The 16581-nt window shown below is 56.4% G+C and overlaps 1 protein-coding gene across 2 annotated transcripts in view; it reads left to right on the top strand.

Moving 5' to 3' along the window:
* The first annotated feature begins 2630 nt into the window (after nucleotides 1-2630).
* Nucleotides 2631-16581, top strand: part of COL8A2 (collagen type VIII alpha 2 chain) — a 30566-nt gene continuing 16615 nt past the window's right edge. Inside the window, exons 1-2 of one of the 2 annotated variants that reach the window (XM_032246945.1) lie at nucleotides 2631-2779; nucleotides 12879-12923. The gene's annotated coding sequence lies outside the window, so the exon portion shown is untranslated. Of the gene's footprint in view, nucleotides 2780-12659; nucleotides 12695-12878; nucleotides 12924-16581 lie in introns of those variants that run through there. The other variant, XM_032246946.1, reaches the window with a different exon arrangement.

Below are 16581 nucleotides of genomic sequence, written 5' to 3'. Positions count from 1 at the left end.
TCCCTGCAGGGCACTGGGCAGGGGCAGGTGGGGCAGGGGCTGGTGGGGCAGGGGTTGGGGGACAAGGGAGGGGGTTGGGACAGGTGTGTACCACATAGAATCAGGCCTGAGGGCCCCAGGAAAAGTGTAAAGAGTGAGTCAGGAGACCCAGGCGTGGGATTTGAGTGGGGGATTGGGTGACTTTGTGTCTGAGTGTGGATGCGAAGCTGGTGGGAGCCCCTTCCCCACACAGTGTGCCCCTCCCTTGCCCACTTGTGCCACCAGGCCCTGCTTCACGCAGCCCTCCCTCCCTTCTCTCTGAACAGCTCACACTCAGAGTGAAGTGCTCTGCATGGATTGACTGTCATCCTCACAATATGCCTAGAAGAGCTTCCCAGATAGGGAAACTGAGAAACCAGAGGTTAAGTGTGTGCCCAATGGCATGTGGCTGGTGAGTGGTGGCACTTGGAGTTGAACCCAGGCAGTCTAAATCCAGGGTCTTCGTTGTCTACTGTTAGTCCCTGCTGCCTAGCTCCCACCCCCTCCCAAGCCCGGCCCCGCTGAACACTCAGCCCCCATCAGATCCCCATGCAGGCTCTGGTTTCCACACTGGCTTCGGGGGCAGGCCTCAGCCATCCCCCCTCAGTCCATGTCCTCCTAGGCACCCTGCCAGCCAGGACACCTCCCTTCTCTGGGCAGTACCTTAGCCTGGCTCCCCTATAGTTCAGACCAGGAGACCAGACCTCAAGACCCCTGACAATCGCCCCTAATTCTGATGGGTGGGCTGAAGTGGGCCAGGCTCTGAGGGTAGGTGAGGGTGAGAGGCCCCGTTGAGGAGTGGCGGGGCTGGTGTGTACCTTGGCAGGGGTACAGAAAAGTGGGAGGCCCTCAGAGGGCAGGCAGCAGGAGGAGGAAGGTTGTGGGGGGCGGGCCCTGACCCGAGACAGCCTGGGGGCCTCCCTGCTCCTTTGCGGAACCTGCTGAGGGCTCTGCTCTTTCTTATTTAGAAACACACACACACACACACACACACACACACACACACACACACACACAGAGCTACCCACACCCACCTCCCCCCTACACACACACACTTCCACCCACACCCACACAGCCACAGCCACACACACCCACACCAACACACAGCCACACACACCCCACACACAGCCACCTACACTCACACCCACACTCACACACAGCCACACCCCCCCCACATACCTCCCCACAGGGACACACAGGAGTACAGACTCCCATACCTCCACACACCCACGCACATGCACACCCCTCATACCCATGCACACATGTGCACTCACACACCCAAGCACCTCTACACAGGCCCACACCCACCTACATGCACACACAGGCACCCAGGTAGGCACACATACACATACACACATGCACGCGCATACACGCCCTCACCCCAGAGCCCTCTCCTGACCTCATCTCCACTTCCCCCTCCACTTGCTGCCTCCCCTGCTCCCCTGCTGCCTGGCTACTGCCCCTGCTCCCACCCCAACCTCCAACCCTTAATTTCTGTCTTAAAGGATGTCCTTCTGTGACAGCCCATCCTGTGGGCCCTCCTGGCCTTCTAGAAGCACTCTGCCTTTGCCTGCTGGGACACTGCTCTCCCGGTCCCCTGCCACCTTCTCAGTCTCCTTTGCTGACCCCTCTTCCTCTGTAGCCCCGTGAATGTTGATGTCCTGACCGCGCCCTGCCCGCCTCCCTGGGCCCACTGCTCACTCTGTGGCATCAGTCACCATCTGCAAACCGTAGACTCCTCCTTGCTATCCCAGAACTCTCGCTTCCTTTCCAGATCCATGGAAGTCCCACAGACTCATCCAACTCATTGCATCTGTCCACCCTCCTTCTCTTGGTCCTCACTGTCCCCAGGCGTAGCCCAAAGCCTGAGCACTGTCCTTGACACTGCCTCTTCGCAGGCCCCTCGCCCAAAGCCTGCCTAGTTCACCTCGTCACTCCCCTCACACTGGGCCCTCCCTTCCCTTCCCCCTCACTGTCTACCTCATGGGACCATGCCAGGTATTCCCGCAGCCTCCTCGGTGACCTGCCTCTATCCTCCTCCGCACAGCTTCGGGAGGCGCTTTCCAAAGTACAGATCTGACCAGGTGACTGCTCGGCTCCAGAGCCTTTCCGTGGCTCCCCGTTTTCCAGGGACGAGGTCTGGCTAGCCTCAGCCTGCCTGCCTCTGTGACCCCGGCTCAATGCCCTAAGGCCTGAATGTGCCGACCACGACTGGCCCCTGTGAGTCCTCCGGGCTCAGCCTACCAGGGTCACGTCTGCAGGCAGCCTTCTGGGGACTCTTCCCTGGGGGGCCACCAGCCCGAGCTGCCCCTTCGCTGCAGGACTGCGCCTGGCCGTCCTTCTCAGCGGCCGCGTCTGTCCCCCCAGGAAGGTGGCCCTCGAGGGCAGGGGCTGCGCGGACTCCGCAGCGGCCGAGCCGCTGGTCAGGTGGGCCGGAGGGACGGGGGAGGGCCGCCCGGGAGCGCGTGTGTGGCGGGGGCTGGGCGTGGGTGTCGGGGAGGGAGGCAGCCGTCCCGGGCCGGGCGGGGCGCGGGCCTTGGCCGTGGCTGTGGAAAGAGGAGGGCGGAGGCCCCGCCCCGCCGCGCCCCTCCCGCCGCCCGCCCACTCCGGCAGCGCGAGGGGCGGCCGGCAGAGCGACGCGGAACCCCGCCGGCTCGGACCCCGACGCCGCCCGCCCAGCCGCGGACGCCCCTGCCCGGAGCCTGCGCCGCCCGGGCCGCCCTCTAGGGCCCGAAGCGGCGCCCGGCGGCCGCGCCCGCAGGTAAAGGCGAGGAGGCGGGCACCGGGGCTCGGGCTGGGGGGCTCCGAGGGCAGGACCTGGGCTGGGCTTCCCCAGCACCGTGCAGGACGGCAGGGCCAGCGCCTCGGACTCCGGGGTGGGGACAAGGTGGGGGACTCGGGCCAGGGGGTCGCGCTAGGTTGGGGGAGCCCATCCGGTTTCCTGCGCCCATTCCCTCCCGGGCAGGACCCCAGTAAAGACCCCTCCTCCCTTCCTCTCCCAGAAGCGAGGGCTCAGCATCAGACAGTGCAGGGTGGAACCCCCGACGATGTGGCTCTGGGCGTGTCACCACCTCCCTGTCTCCCGTCCCACCTGTAAAATTTGGGGATAACGAAGCCGAAGCTGCCTTCGCAGGGTAGTGGAAGAGAAGAGGGAGTGAGGGGCCTTAGCATCCCCCAGCTCCCACTCCTGCCGTCATCCCTCTGCCATTGCTGATTTGCTGGAGACCTCCCAGTTGTAAGGTTTTTCTGCCTCAGCCCCCAAGTTCTTCCTCTTCTAGGTGCCCTGGTAGCCCCTTCGCCCCAAACTGGTGACAGGTTCCCAGGAATGTCCCTGTCAGGGACTCAGCAGTCCCCCAGCTCCAGAGGGAGACTTGCAGGGTGTCAGGGCTGCTGCCTGGCCAAGAGGCCCCAGCACAACCTCCCAGTGTCTCTACCCTGGGTCTGGAGCCACCCTGGCCTCAGGAGTCCTCTAGGTAGAGAAAAGCAATTCAGCCAGAGGGGCCCAGGAACGCTATTGCCATGGGGAAGGGCAGGCTTCTGTGACTTTGCTGATTGTACGTGTGCGTGCGTGTGTGTGTGCCTGTGTGAAATCATGCTGGGTTCCTGACACAGACATGTGGCTGACCTTCTTGGGGTGCCCGAGCAACCGGGAATCCTCCCTCCTGCCTGCTGTCAGCACCTCTTGCTCAGGCTGGCAGCAGAGGCCCATCCACACCTCTTAGCAGAGTCCTCTTAGCAAGTACAGCCTCCCAGCAGCTGTACTGGGCATTTGGAAGGTCTGGGGGCCGTGGAGCTGGATGGCTGGAGGGTCAGGCAGCCTGGGTCCCTTTCTGGGGACTGAGCTAAGATCGACTGATCCTTACTGCCCCAAGCAGTTGGGGCCTCAGGGCAGGAGCTGGTGATTTCTGGAGAGACACCAAGGTTGCTGGTCTCGGTCAGGGCATAGGTGCCCTCACTGGCCTCCCACTGGACTGGTGAACATCTACAAACCCTTGGACATACAATGACCCCAGATGATAATGAGGAAAACCAGAGATACCCTCACCCAGCCACATACAGCCTTGCACCCTTATGAGAGCCACACACAGTCACACACTGACCCAAACTTTCATTAGAACCAGGCGGACACATGCCTCTACTGAAACATATACCACCACAAGTCACAGACAGATGAGTGCACACACACCCAAACTCCTACAGACACATGGCAGGCCCCACGTGGCCCAGCCAGACATACTCAGACAGGACAGCACACACACATATACGCTCACACCCAGACATGCTCACCAGGATCTCTTTCTCTGGTTTCACTTTGTCTACCGCAGTGAAAATGAGAATTTCCGCTCTTTGGCTCAGAGGAAAGGGAAAGAAAATATGGAAGTGAATGTGTCTGTTAGCAAGAGGGAGGGAAAAGATACTAAGCAGGGCTGTCAGTCTGAGCCCCCGTACTCCACTACCTTCTCTGCTCCTGCCTGAGCCGGACTAAAGGACACACAGCTCCAGCTTCCTGGCCCTGCTGGCCCCCCAGCCCACTCCAGAACCCTCAGTGGCAGGGATGGGGCACCTCTTATAGGGAAGTAGGGCCTCAGATGAGCTGGTCCCATCTGTGGCAGGAGGCACTTACAGAGTCTGGGCAGAGGAACAAGAGAGACACAGGGGTCTCTCCTGTGGGGTGCAGCTGTGGTCTCACCATACCTTACGGGGTACCCCAGGAGGGGTACCGTGCAAGCTGAAGTACAGATCAGAGAAGGTGGCACCTAAGAGGTGATCTGGCCAGGGCTTTCAAGGATGATAATTTTGGCAGGTGTGGGGGTAGAAAGGCTGAATGGGAGGGTGTTCCCAGCTGAGGGCACAGCTCGTGCAGGGGTATGGAGGGGAAGCTGCAGGTTCTTTCAGGGACAGTGGGTAATGGGAGTAATGGGCACTGTTGGATCACACTGGGGAGTGGGAGGGACTCATGACTCTTTTTTTTTTTGAGATGGAGTTTCGCTCTTGTTGCCCAGGCTGGAGTGCAATGGCACGATCTCAGGTCACCACAACCTCCGCCTCCTGGGTTCAAGTGATTCTCCTGCTTCAGCCTTCCTAGTAGCTGGGACTACGATGTGCCACCACGCCTGTCTAATTGTGTATTTTTAGTAGAGACAGGGTTTCTCCATGTTGGCCAGGCTGGTCTCGAACTCCTGACCTCACATGATCTGCCCCCCTCAGCCTCCCATAGTGCTAGGATTACAGGTGTGAGCCACCATGCCCGCCAGGGCTCCTGACTTTGAAATCAGATTTATAAGGGCCCTGTCCAGAGAAAGGGTGTCAGCTGCAAATGATACAATCTGGGAATCACTCTGGCTGCTCTGGGGAACAAGGATGAAGGGGGGATCTTTGAGGCAAGGGAGATCACGGAGGAGGCTAGGCAGAGTTTAAGGAGAAAGGTGACAGAGAATAAAGTGGGCAGTTGCCATGGGGATGAGAGGAAGAAGTGGAAAGAAGTAAGCCGGTTGCGGGTGGGGCCGGGAGCCTTGCGCTGGGTGGCTGTGGCCTGTCCCCAGAGGAGGCAGGTCAGGGGAGACATGGGTTTGGCCCTGGGATCTGATAAGTTGAGATGACTGGGAGCTGGCGGCTGAGTGTAGCCTTGAAGCCTGGGTGGGTGTGTGAGACCATGTGTGGGCACACATGTGCCCAGGTACCAGCCATGGAAGTCTGGCTCCCAGAAAGAGAATTCCAGGCCCACTTTGTTCTGAGGGCATTTCCAGAGTGGGTGGGGTGTGGACAGCAGATCTTGAGTGAGGCAGCATGTGCTGTGTGGAGAGGAGCTGGCACTGGGAGTCAGACAGACCTAGGACTTCCCATCTCTGTGCCTCAGTTTCCCCATCTCTCAAATGGGAATGATGTGCTTGTCTCCAGAGTTTTTTGCCTGCAGAGAGGTGAGGAGTGGTCCCAAGTCACATGTGTGAAGGGTAGCACCTAGATCGTATGATCAGTGTTTATTCTGCCTCTCTGGTTGGGACTGGGGAGGACCTGGCCCTGCTTCCATTCAGATTCTTGGAAAGTTTTGAATTGGAGGCTGACTGTCCCCATGCAGCCTGGATGGGTTGGGATTCCTGGCTCTTGAAGGGGAAGAAGAAGTCACATGTGGGGGTGGCAGAGGGTTAGTGTCTCATGGGGAGAGCTAGGTGGCATCACTGGCCCAGCTCATGGATGGGGTTACGGAGACTCAGAGAGGAACTCACCTGAGGTCACATGGCAGCCAGTGACAGAATCGAAACAGAAGCCAGGACCCCAGGCCCAGCTCCCCTTCCTCACAAAGGCTGCCCTCCCTCAAAGGACCTGGGGTAGAGGGAACCTTGTCACTTGAGGTTCTGTGATTTCTTTTTTTTTTAAATTTTTTTTGAGATGGAGTCTCGCTTTTGTTGCCCAGGCTGGAGTACAGTGGCGAAATCTTGGTTCACTGCAACCTCCACCCCTAGGTTCAAATGATTCTCCTGCCTCACCCTCCCAAGTAGCTGGGATTATAGGCATCCACCACCACACTGGCTAATTTTTTTGTATTTTTAGTAGAGACAGGGTTTTACTATGTTGGCCAGGCTGGTCTCGCACTCCTGACCTCAGGTGATCCACCCGCCTCAGCCTCCCAAAGTGCTGGGATTACAGGCATGAGCCATCTTGCCTGGCCATTAAGAAGGAATTAGGACAGCAACTTTATTTTTATTTATTTCTTTTTTTTTGAGACGGAGTCTTGCTCTGTCGCCCAGGCTGGAGTGCAGTGGCATGATCTTGGCTCACTGGAACCTCCGCCTCCTGGGTTCAAGTGATTCTTTGGCCTCAGCCTCCCCAGTGGCTGGGACTACAGGTGCGAGCCACCACGCCCGTCTAATTTTTGTATTTTTAGTAGAGACAGGGTTTCACCATGTTGGTCAGGCTGGTCTTGAACTCCTGACCTCAAGTGATCTGCCCACCTCAGCCTCCCAAAAGGAATGGAATCTTAATTGTTGTACATCTACAGTGTGTGGGGCATTTTCTTTCTTTTTTTTTTTTTTTTTTTAAGATGGGGTTGCCGGGCGCGGTGGCTCAAGCCTGTAATCCCAGCACTGTGGGAGGCCGAGGCGGGTGGATCACGAGGTCAAGAGATCGAGACCATCCTGGTCAACATGGTGAACCCCCGTCTCTACTAAAAATACAAAAAATTAGCTGGGCATGGTGGCGTGTGCCTGTAATCCCAGCGACTCAGGAGGCTGAGGCAGGAGAATTGCCTGAACCCGGGAGGCGGAGGTTGCGGTGAGCCGAGATCGTGCCATTGCACTCCAGCCTGGGTAACAAGAGCGAAACTCCGTCTCAAAAAAAAAAAAAAAAAAAAAAAAAAAAAAAAGATGGGGTTTCACCATGTTGGTCAGGCTGGTCTTGAACTCCTGACCTCAGGTGATCCTCCCGCCTTGGCCTCCAAAGTGCTTGGATTACAGGCATAAGCCACCATGCCCGGCCTTGTGGGGCATTTTCATAGCACAAGGGGTTTTCTATGGAGGGGGGAAAAGGGGAATAGCAGGCATGAGAAGGTCAGGCCCAGAGACAGCCCAGAACAGAGGGCTGGGATGGTATTTTCTTTTCTTTTCTTTCTTTTTTTTTTTTTTGAGATGGAGTCTTGCTCTGTCACCTAGGCTGGAGTGCAGTGGTGTGATCTTGGCTCACTGCAACCTCTGCTTCCCAGGTTTAAGCGATTCTCCTGCCTCTGCCTCCCCAGTAGCTGAGATTACAGGCATGTGCCACCACGCCCAGCTAATTTTTGTATTTTTAGTAGAGACGGGGTTTCACCATGTTGGCCAGGCTGATCTCGAACTCCTGACCTTGTGATCCACCTACCTCGGCCTCCCAAAGTGTTGGGATTATAGGTGTGAGCCACTGTGCCCAGCCAGGGATGATATTTTCTGGTATCTAAGAACCGTTGGTGGTTCCTGATGGGTCCTGTGAGGGCAGGAAGCCTCTGTGAGGAAGTGGGGCCTGAGCCGGGGGTCCTGGCCTCTGGTCTTAATTCTGCCACTGGCTGCTGTGTGACCTCAGGTGAGTTTTCCTCTGAGTCTCTGTAACCCCATCCGTGAGCTGGGCCAGCAGTGACAGCCTGCCTCTCCTTACAGCCTATGGTGAGGAGAAACCTAGATTGTGGGGTAGAGGGGTCACTTCTCCTCTCCTGAAAGATCCCAGGTGGCCAGATCTTTGGTCTCCACACACGTCCAGTGTCCACAGCCCCCACCACCCAGAAGTTCTCCTTTCTGTCTAGCCTCCTTCCCTCCCACTGTGCTGGCTGCCACCAAGCTCTGCGTGGGCACTCCAGGCCACACTCCCTGACAGGCGACCACGGCTCTGCTCATGGCAAACATTCTTTTCATAGTTCCTGGAGCACAGCAAATCCGGCTGCTTAGCCAGGAATGCAGAGCCCCCTCCTGCAGTGGCAGCAGGGGCTGGATTGGGGGTGGAACCCCTGGGGGTCAGGCAGGAGGGGCTGGGGGGTGCGGAGGACCGACCTCCACCCCAGTACACGCCATGCCTCAGCTTGGAGCAGCCGGGAGGCTGTCCTCATTTTTGGACTCGCTTAGCTTGGGGCCAAGCTCTGGGACCATCCTGCCCTGGCTGGCTGGGTGAACTTGGGCAAATGACATCTCTCTGAGCCTCAGTTTCTGATCTGTAAAATGGAGTTTATAATATTAACCTTACAGGGCTGTTGAGAGGTGTCATGGTGATTATATTTATTTATTTATTTTTGTTTTTTATTTTTTTTGAGATGGAGTTTCGCTCTTGTTGCCCAGGCTAGAGTGCAATGGCGTGATCTTGGCTTACCGCAACCTCCGCCTCTGGGCTCAAGGGATTCTTCTGCCTCAGCCTCCTGAGTAGCTGGGATTACAGGAACCCACCACCACACCTGGCTAATTTTTGTATTTTTAGTAGAGACAGGGTTTCTTTATATTGGTCAGGCTGGTTTTGAACTTCTGATCTCAGGTGATCCACCCACTTTGGCCTCCCAAAGTGCTGGGATTACAGGTGTGAGCCACTGCTCTCAGCAGGTGATTATATTTATAATAGGGCATATTTATTTAGCATTCCTATATGCCAAGCACTGCTCTGAGTCTGTGATACAAAATTGTTTAATCCTCACAAATGCTCTGTGAAGCTGGGCTGTGCAGAGCTGGGCTCAGATCCCAGCTCCTTCATTTCCTAGCCTGGTTACCTTGGAGAATGGATGTGACCTCTCTGGGACCTAGTGCTCTTCCTCAGTAAAATGGGACAGCAGTTCCAGCCTTTCAGGGTCACAGGAGTCAGTAATGCCTAGAGTTCCCATTTCATTGATGAAGAAGCTGAGGCCCGGATGGAGGTCTCGTGCTAGTAAGAGCTAGGGCTGAGATACATCGGACGCATGCAGCTGGGCTGCAGAGAGATCCTCGTAATCCCACGATTTTTAAAGCAAGCCTCTTAGCCCAGAGCCTGCCCCGTAGTAGGCGCTCAGAAATGGGAACTTCTCCCACGAGCCCCATCTCTGGCAGGAGCCAATTGTTCACCTCATGGCCATCAGCACCTCAGTCTGGAAAGTTGGAATGGGGAAGCAGGCCTGGGGCCCTGGCTAGCCTCCTTGGAACCCTGCAGCTCTCAGAAGCTGGTGGGGGGTGGGGGGTGCAGACTGTCCCACCCACATCTGGTCTGGGATTTAGCCAACAGTGGTAGGCTCTGTGCAAAGGGGAGACATCGCCAGGGGAGGGGCTCCAGGAGCGGATTAGGGCAGGCAGCCGGGGGTGGAGGTTAAGAACAGAGTCCCATTGAAGTTGGCTCAGGCACTGCCCTGGCTTACCCACTCACCCCAGCTTCCTATTTGTAAGACCGAGGGGCCTTGGCCCACTGGAGCGGACTCCTGAGGCCCCGATCGTAGCTGCCCACTCTGCTCTCAGCCTTGCCTGTCCTGGTGCCATCTAGGTTGAGGCAGCACAGGTGGGGTAGAGCGGAAGTAGGGGGCAGGGCCGGTGGCTGAGGTCTTTAGGGAGCCCAGGTGTACGGAGATTTAGCCACTTGGGGGCCGGGCAGAGCTGGGTTCAGATCCCACCTCCTTCACTTCTAGCCCAGTTTCCTTAGAGAATGGATGTGACCTTTCTGGGGCCCAGTGCTCCTCCTCAGTAAAATGGGGCAGCAGTTCCAGCCTTCCAGGGTCACAGGAGTAAATAATGCCAGGAGGGTGCCTGGTGTTACGTCCAGTGCATACAGAGAACTTGGGATGCAGACACTATTGTTAACAGTTAACAGGGGGGAAGGGAATGGGGAGCAGCTTTAGGGAGGACCTTGCATCTCTGATTCTGATATTCAAGGCATTTCTCAGTCTGACCCTAGCCAGGCCTCCTCACCTCAAATCATCTGTATGGTGGAATGGTGAAGAACCTAGGCTTTGGAGCCCACAGCCAAGGTTCAAATTCAGGCTCTACTTTTTTTTAGAGATGGGGGTCTCACTATGTTTCCCAGGCTGGACTTAAACTCCTGAGCTCAAGTGATTCTCCTGCCTTGGCCTCCCAAAAGTTCTGGGATTACAAGTGTGAGCCCCCATGCCCAGCTCCAGGCTCTACTTTTTATGAGCTGTGTGACATTGGGCCAGTTACTTAACCTCTCTGTCCCTTAGTTTTTGCATCTGTAAAAAGAGAAGATGAAGTACTTTTGTCACTGGATTGTTGTGAGGATTAAATTAGATAATTCATGAGAACACTCAGAACGGTGCCTGTCACACAGTAGGTACACAATGAATGTTAGCTGTGATTAGTTAGTTCATGTGTTCGTTTATTTTATTTGGATTCTTTTCATCCCCTGAATACTATTCAGGGCTTTTACACTCTCACACATGCTGTTCACTTGGCCCAGGAGTGATCACCTCTCCCCACCACCAACCAGTTAAATCCATGTTCATCCTTCAAAGCCCAGAGCCAACATCAGTCATTTCCTCTCCCGGAGTCTCATGGTGCGGGGAGGGGGCTGGGGCCAGAGAAGTTGGGGCTAAGCTGAGCTGGAGGGTCCTTCTACCTGGGCTTCATCATTTAGGCTGTGACCTCAGAAAGTGGCCTCATTACCCAGCTCTGGGGTTATAGTGTTCAGAGTGGTGGGATGGAGGCAGGGCTCAGCCGAGTTGGAGAGGAGGCCTCGGAGCTGCTGGCTCCGGCATCTGGCTGCTTGTACAGCTACAGACAGGACTGGATGTCAGAGTTTCCATGGGAGCAGGCAGAGGCAAGCAAGCAGCTGGGGGAGAGAGTGACGTGACCCAGAGGCCTCCCTGCCAGGTGGGCTGGCTGGCTGTCCCCTCCCCATCTACCCCCGGAGTCATGTCTGGGCCTGGACTTTAGCCCCAGATCCTCTGCCTACAGCTACGTGACCTGGACTGGGGCTTTTGATAGATCCTGGCACCACACCTGATTGAGGCAGAAGTGGGGACCCAGCCATCCAGGCCTCTGACCATATCACTTCCCCCACTAAATAACCTTCCATGGCTCCCCATTGCTCTCCAGAGAAATGCAAGCATGGCATTCAAATTTCCTTACCATGTTGCCCCAGCCTCCCCATCCCGCAGCACTTCTGGACCTTCCCTGTATCTCTTTTTTTTTTTTTTTTTTTTTTGGAGACGGAGTTTCGCTCTTGTTACCCAGGCTGGAGTGCAATGGCGTGATCTCGGCTCACTGCAACCTCCGCCTCCTGGGTTCAGGCAATTCTCCTGCCTCAGCCTCCTGAGTAGCTGGGATTACAGGCACGTGCCACCATCCCCAGTTAATTTTTTGTATATTTTTAGTAGAGACGGGGTTTCACCATGTTGACCAGGATGGTCTTGATCTCTTGACCTCGTGATCCACCCGTCTCAGCCTCCCAAAGTGCTGGGATTACAGGCGTGAGGCATGGCGCCCGGCTCCTTCCCTGTATCTTACTGCCTGAAATTCCTTTAATCACCTCCTCTGCCTTTCAGACTCCTACTCATCCTTCAGGACCCAGCTCCAGGGTCCCTTTCTCCACGAAGCCTTCAGGGGAAGCTTAAGGAGGTAGTGTTCCCTGCTGTGTGCTCTCACAGCCCAAAGATCTTTGCCTATTGTGTGATGCCCCCAGCCCTTCATGGCAGGGCAGGGTAGGGTATGGGGTTGAACCATTTCTGTGGCCCAAGGCCCAGGCTTGGGTCCTCCATGCAGCAGGAGCTTCCCCAACAGGGATCCTAACCCAAAGTAGGGGCCACCCCAAACCAGAACTGACATATGGGAGGGACTTCTCCAGCATGGGAACCCGGGACACAGAAGGGACGTCCTTAGCCTGGGCCCTAGGATAGGAGGAACTCCTTCAATCCAGGGCCAGGCACCCCGTGGGTGTTGCTAAGTGTGCATTGAATGGATGGAGTCCTGGAGTGTGGGGCAGACACCTTGGTTCCCTCAGGGGAGGAGGGAACTGAGAAGAGAGACTGAGGTTGGGGCCAGGTTTCCAGCAGGGGTTTCTGGTAAGAAGCCCATGGCAGGCACTGGGGTGGCTATGGGTTAGGCAGGAGGCTTCCCAGCCTCCTGATGTCATTGTCTCACTGTTCCTTTTTTTTTTTTTTTTTGAGACGGAGTCTTGCCCTGTCTCAAGTGCAGTAGTGCGATCATAGCTTACTGCAGTCTTGATCTTCCTGTCTCAGCCTCCTAAGTAGCTGGGACTACAGGTAAGCACCATAATGCCCAGCTAATTTTTAATTTTTTTAGTAGAGACAGTGTCTCCCTATGTTGCCCAGGCTGGTCTCAAACTCTTGGGCTCAAGCAGTCTTCCCACCTTGGCCTCCCAAAGTGCTGGGATTACAAGCGGGAGCCACCATGCCCAGCCTCACTGTTTGTCTCGTTCATCCTCAGGCCCTGCCTCTGCTGGGACCTTCCCAGGCCCCTCCGAACTGAAAGGTAAGCTAGGTTTGGGGGCGGGGTTTTCCGATATCCCAGGCTGGATGAGGCCTGTGTTCGTTGCTGTCTAACCTCGATCCCTCCTGCTGCAGCGGAAGCCCCTCCCAGACCCAGGGTGTCCTGTGAGCCACCCCTTTTGCAGGTGACCTCAGCTCCCTGCAGCCTGGGCTTTAAAACCCTGGCCCAACTCAGAGGCAGCTTTTTCTCATTTGTGAACTATTTCGCCCGGCTCCTTGGCGGGGCTGTGTTTGCTTGGCCCAGCCAGGGTGCAGTGGCCTGGCTGTGCTCCCGCAGGGCCCCCTCCCTGCCCAGCCCAGCCCCTCCTGCTGCTGCTGCTGCCGCCACCACGCAGGGTAGCCACAGAGGCCCAGGAATCTTGGCAGGCGTCGGGAGGCAGCGGGCGGCGGGTGGCGCTCCGGAAAAGGCTGCAAATGCGAACCAGAAGGTGAGGGATTGGAGGCTGAGGAGGCCCCGCCTGCCCCTGCCTGAGGCCTGGGGGTGGCTGGGTCTGCCGGGGCCCTCGGTTGTCCAGTTCCCGTCAGAAGCTCAAGGCCTCTGCTGGGAGGCAAATGATGGCCCCAACTGAAGCCCAAGCCCCCAGGTGGGGAAGGGCCAGCTGCCTGGCTACCTGCCTGAAGGTACATGGCTGCCGTGGGGCCTGCCCACTGCCGGCCTCTTCTAGTCCATCTGCCCCTGCTGGCTATTCTTACCTTCCTGGACACTTTGTTGTCCCAGGATGCTTCTCCCCAGGGGAGCCTTGGAGAACCTAGACTCAGAGATGGGCGGAGGCCAGGGGCTTGGTCACCTGCAGAAGGGAGGTTTGGTCCAGGCCCGCTCCAGCCCAGAATTGAGAAGGACTCAGGAAGAGCAACAAAGAGAAAGCGGCTTTGTGCTAAGCCACCTGAGGGCTTGCCCGGACGTGGGAGGTGGGTTTGTCAGAGGTCTGGACCTGGTGCCCTGGGCTACAGGCTTCATTGAGCACATGCGCTGTGCCAGCCTCAGGCAGGAGGGAGGTAGGGGTGGGGAAGAGGTGTTTTCATGTGGGTGGGTGCCCAGGAGGAGTTGTTCTTCCTGAAGGAGGCAGGGAAGGCTGCATGGAGGAAGAGGCATTTGAGCTGGGCCTTAAATGAGGGCTAATATGTTTCCATGGAGGAGAAAGGCAGAAAGGGCAGCCCAGCAGAGAAGATCAGGCAGGAAGAGACAGGGCCAGGGAGGCAGTGAGAAGTCTGGGGTGTCTGGATCTTACAGTGTTGGGGGGAGGAGCCCAGGGCTGTGGTTGGCTCCTCTTACTCCCTAAATGTGGCCACATTCCCAAGGGGGAGTCCGTGGCCCTCCCCCAGGCTGCAGCAACCCCACCAATGAGCCTGTGTTTTTACCTCTAGCCCACGTCTCTCTCCCGAGTTCCAGAGTCCTAGGTACACTGCTCCTTGGATGCCCCCCTACCCTAGAAGCCTTCCTCGTCCAGTCATTTGCTCTGATTTCAGCTTGGACTGTCCCACCATCACTTGCCCCCGTGGGCCTGTTAAACTCTGATTTCTCCTTCAAGCCTCCTTCTAATGCTACTTCTGAAACTGAGGCCACTTGGTCTAAGAGCCTCTCTTGCAGTGGTGCAGGATGCTGGGACTGTTAGTGGAACTGAAGTGTGGTCAGGCAGACCAGGTGGGCAGGCAGCAGCACTCCTCTCCTGCCACCAACCTGGGTGACAAGGTGGCCCCAGGCAGCCCTGCCCTGATCTGGCCACCTCCCTCCACCCTCCAACTCCCAGATTCCAGGTGCCTCTTCGGCGTTGGGGCAGTCCTCATCTGCACAGCAGACAGAGCGCTCAGCTCATGGGACTGGACACCCCCAAGTCCCTTCCCAGACCTCGCAGGGTGGCTCAGCCATTATCCAGGAGGTCAGACCCAGACCTGATATTAATGCAGGTGTGGACTGTCAGTGCTGGCCTTCCCAAGGGTCCCATCCAGTGACCAATAGCTAGAGATTTACAGAGCCTGGAACCCAGATAGGGACCTAGGCACAGGACATGGGAGAGGACAGAGAAGGACAAACAGCGACAGAGATGGGTGGACAGGTGAAAGATACACAGAAAGATTCCTGAGACACACTGGAGACACAGGAGGCGAAGGCCTGGGTTCGGTGACACAGAGCCATGGAGGAAGGGACACAGTGGGCACGGCATACACTCCAGTGGCTCCGAGCTGGCATTGAGCTGGTCCTGGCTCTCTCCTTACCCGCCTGACTCTTAGACGAGTGTGTGCCTCCAAACGTGACCTCAGGGCTTTGCTGGGCTCCCCGTCCATCTCTCTACCCCCTCCTTCCTAACTGGTCCACCTTCTACTATGCCTCCTCCTCCAGGAAGCCATGTGAATTGCAGAATAATGTGGAATTTATCCTGTTAGTACCAGGAAGCCACTGGAAAATCCAGAGCAGGGGAGAGCCATGGGCAGAACTGTGCCAACGTGTGGCTCGCAGACAGGCAGCGTTGGCATCCCCTGGGAGCTCGTTAGAGAGGCAGATGCTGGGCCCTATCCCACAGCTAGTGAATTGCGAGGGGGCCCCCGAACCTACATGGTGATCGGCTGTCTCAGTCATCCGGATGCAGCCTAAGGTGTTAGAAGCATTGTGGGAGTCTCTATAGGCTACGTTGAGGAAATCAGAGAGAAGTTGGGACTGGGGGACTGCGGGAGAGACTTTTATGATCATCCAGTAGAGAATGTGGCCACTTAATTTACACACTTTTACTTAGTGACAGGGATGTGCCAGGCACTGGGCTGAGTTTTGGGGGAATACAAGGTCTGTATTGGGGTGAGGCTGTGGGAAAGGAGGGAAAGGAACAGAAGTAAGAGAAATAGAGGAGACAGAGTCCACAGGATAAGGTTGGAAGTTTGAGGGGAAAGGAAGAGAGATGTCATGTACAGTTGTGCAGGTTGGTTACTGCACAAGGGCACCCAAGAAAGATGACAAGTAGGGGCTGAGTTGGCTGCAGGAAGGGTACACCAAGGCATAGAGTTTTCTGTAAGGAAGGAGGGTCAGAAGTGATGTTCACCCTTAAAACAAAAATGAACAACAGCGAAAGTGATGCTCAGATTTTTGGCCTTGGCACCTGGGGGTAGGGGGCACTTGCGTTGGGGAGAAGCAGGTAATGAGGGAGAAGGTAATGACAGCAGTTTGGGTGGGATCTCTGAGGGACAGCCAGGGGACATGCTTGGCTGATAGTTGAACACAAGAATCTGAGGCTCAGTTGGGAAGCCGAGGTGGGAGGATCACTTGAACCCAGGAGTTCTAAAGCAGCCTGGGCAACATGGCGAGACCCTGTCTTTCTCTCTCTCTCTCTTTTTTTTTTTTTTTTTTTGAGACAGAGTCTTGCTTTGTTGCCCAGGCTGGAGTTCAGTGGTGCAGTGCTATCTCGGCTCACTTCAACCTCCGCCTCCTGGGTTCAAGCGATTCTCCTGCCTCAGCCTCCTGAGTAGCTGGGACTACAGGTGCGTGCCACCATGCCGGGCTAATTTTTGTATTTCTAGTAGAGACGGGGTTTCATCATGTTGGTCAGGCTGGTCTTGAACTCCTAGGCCTCCCAAAGTGCTGGGATTACAGGTGCAAGCCACTGTGCCTGGCCAAGACCCTGTCTCTTAAAAACTTAAAAATTAGTCACGTGTGT

The sequence above is a fragment of the Sapajus apella genome, unplaced genomic scaffold (genome assembly GCF_009761245.1).
Source record: "Sapajus apella isolate SASKATOON/1434 unplaced genomic scaffold, GSC_monkey_1.0 scaffold62, whole genome shotgun sequence".
In the NCBI taxonomy this organism is placed as follows: domain Eukaryota; kingdom Metazoa; phylum Chordata; class Mammalia; order Primates; family Cebidae; genus Sapajus; species Sapajus apella.
Note: the sequence above shows the minus strand (reverse complement) of the source record. Positions and strands in the feature narration are given on the sequence as shown.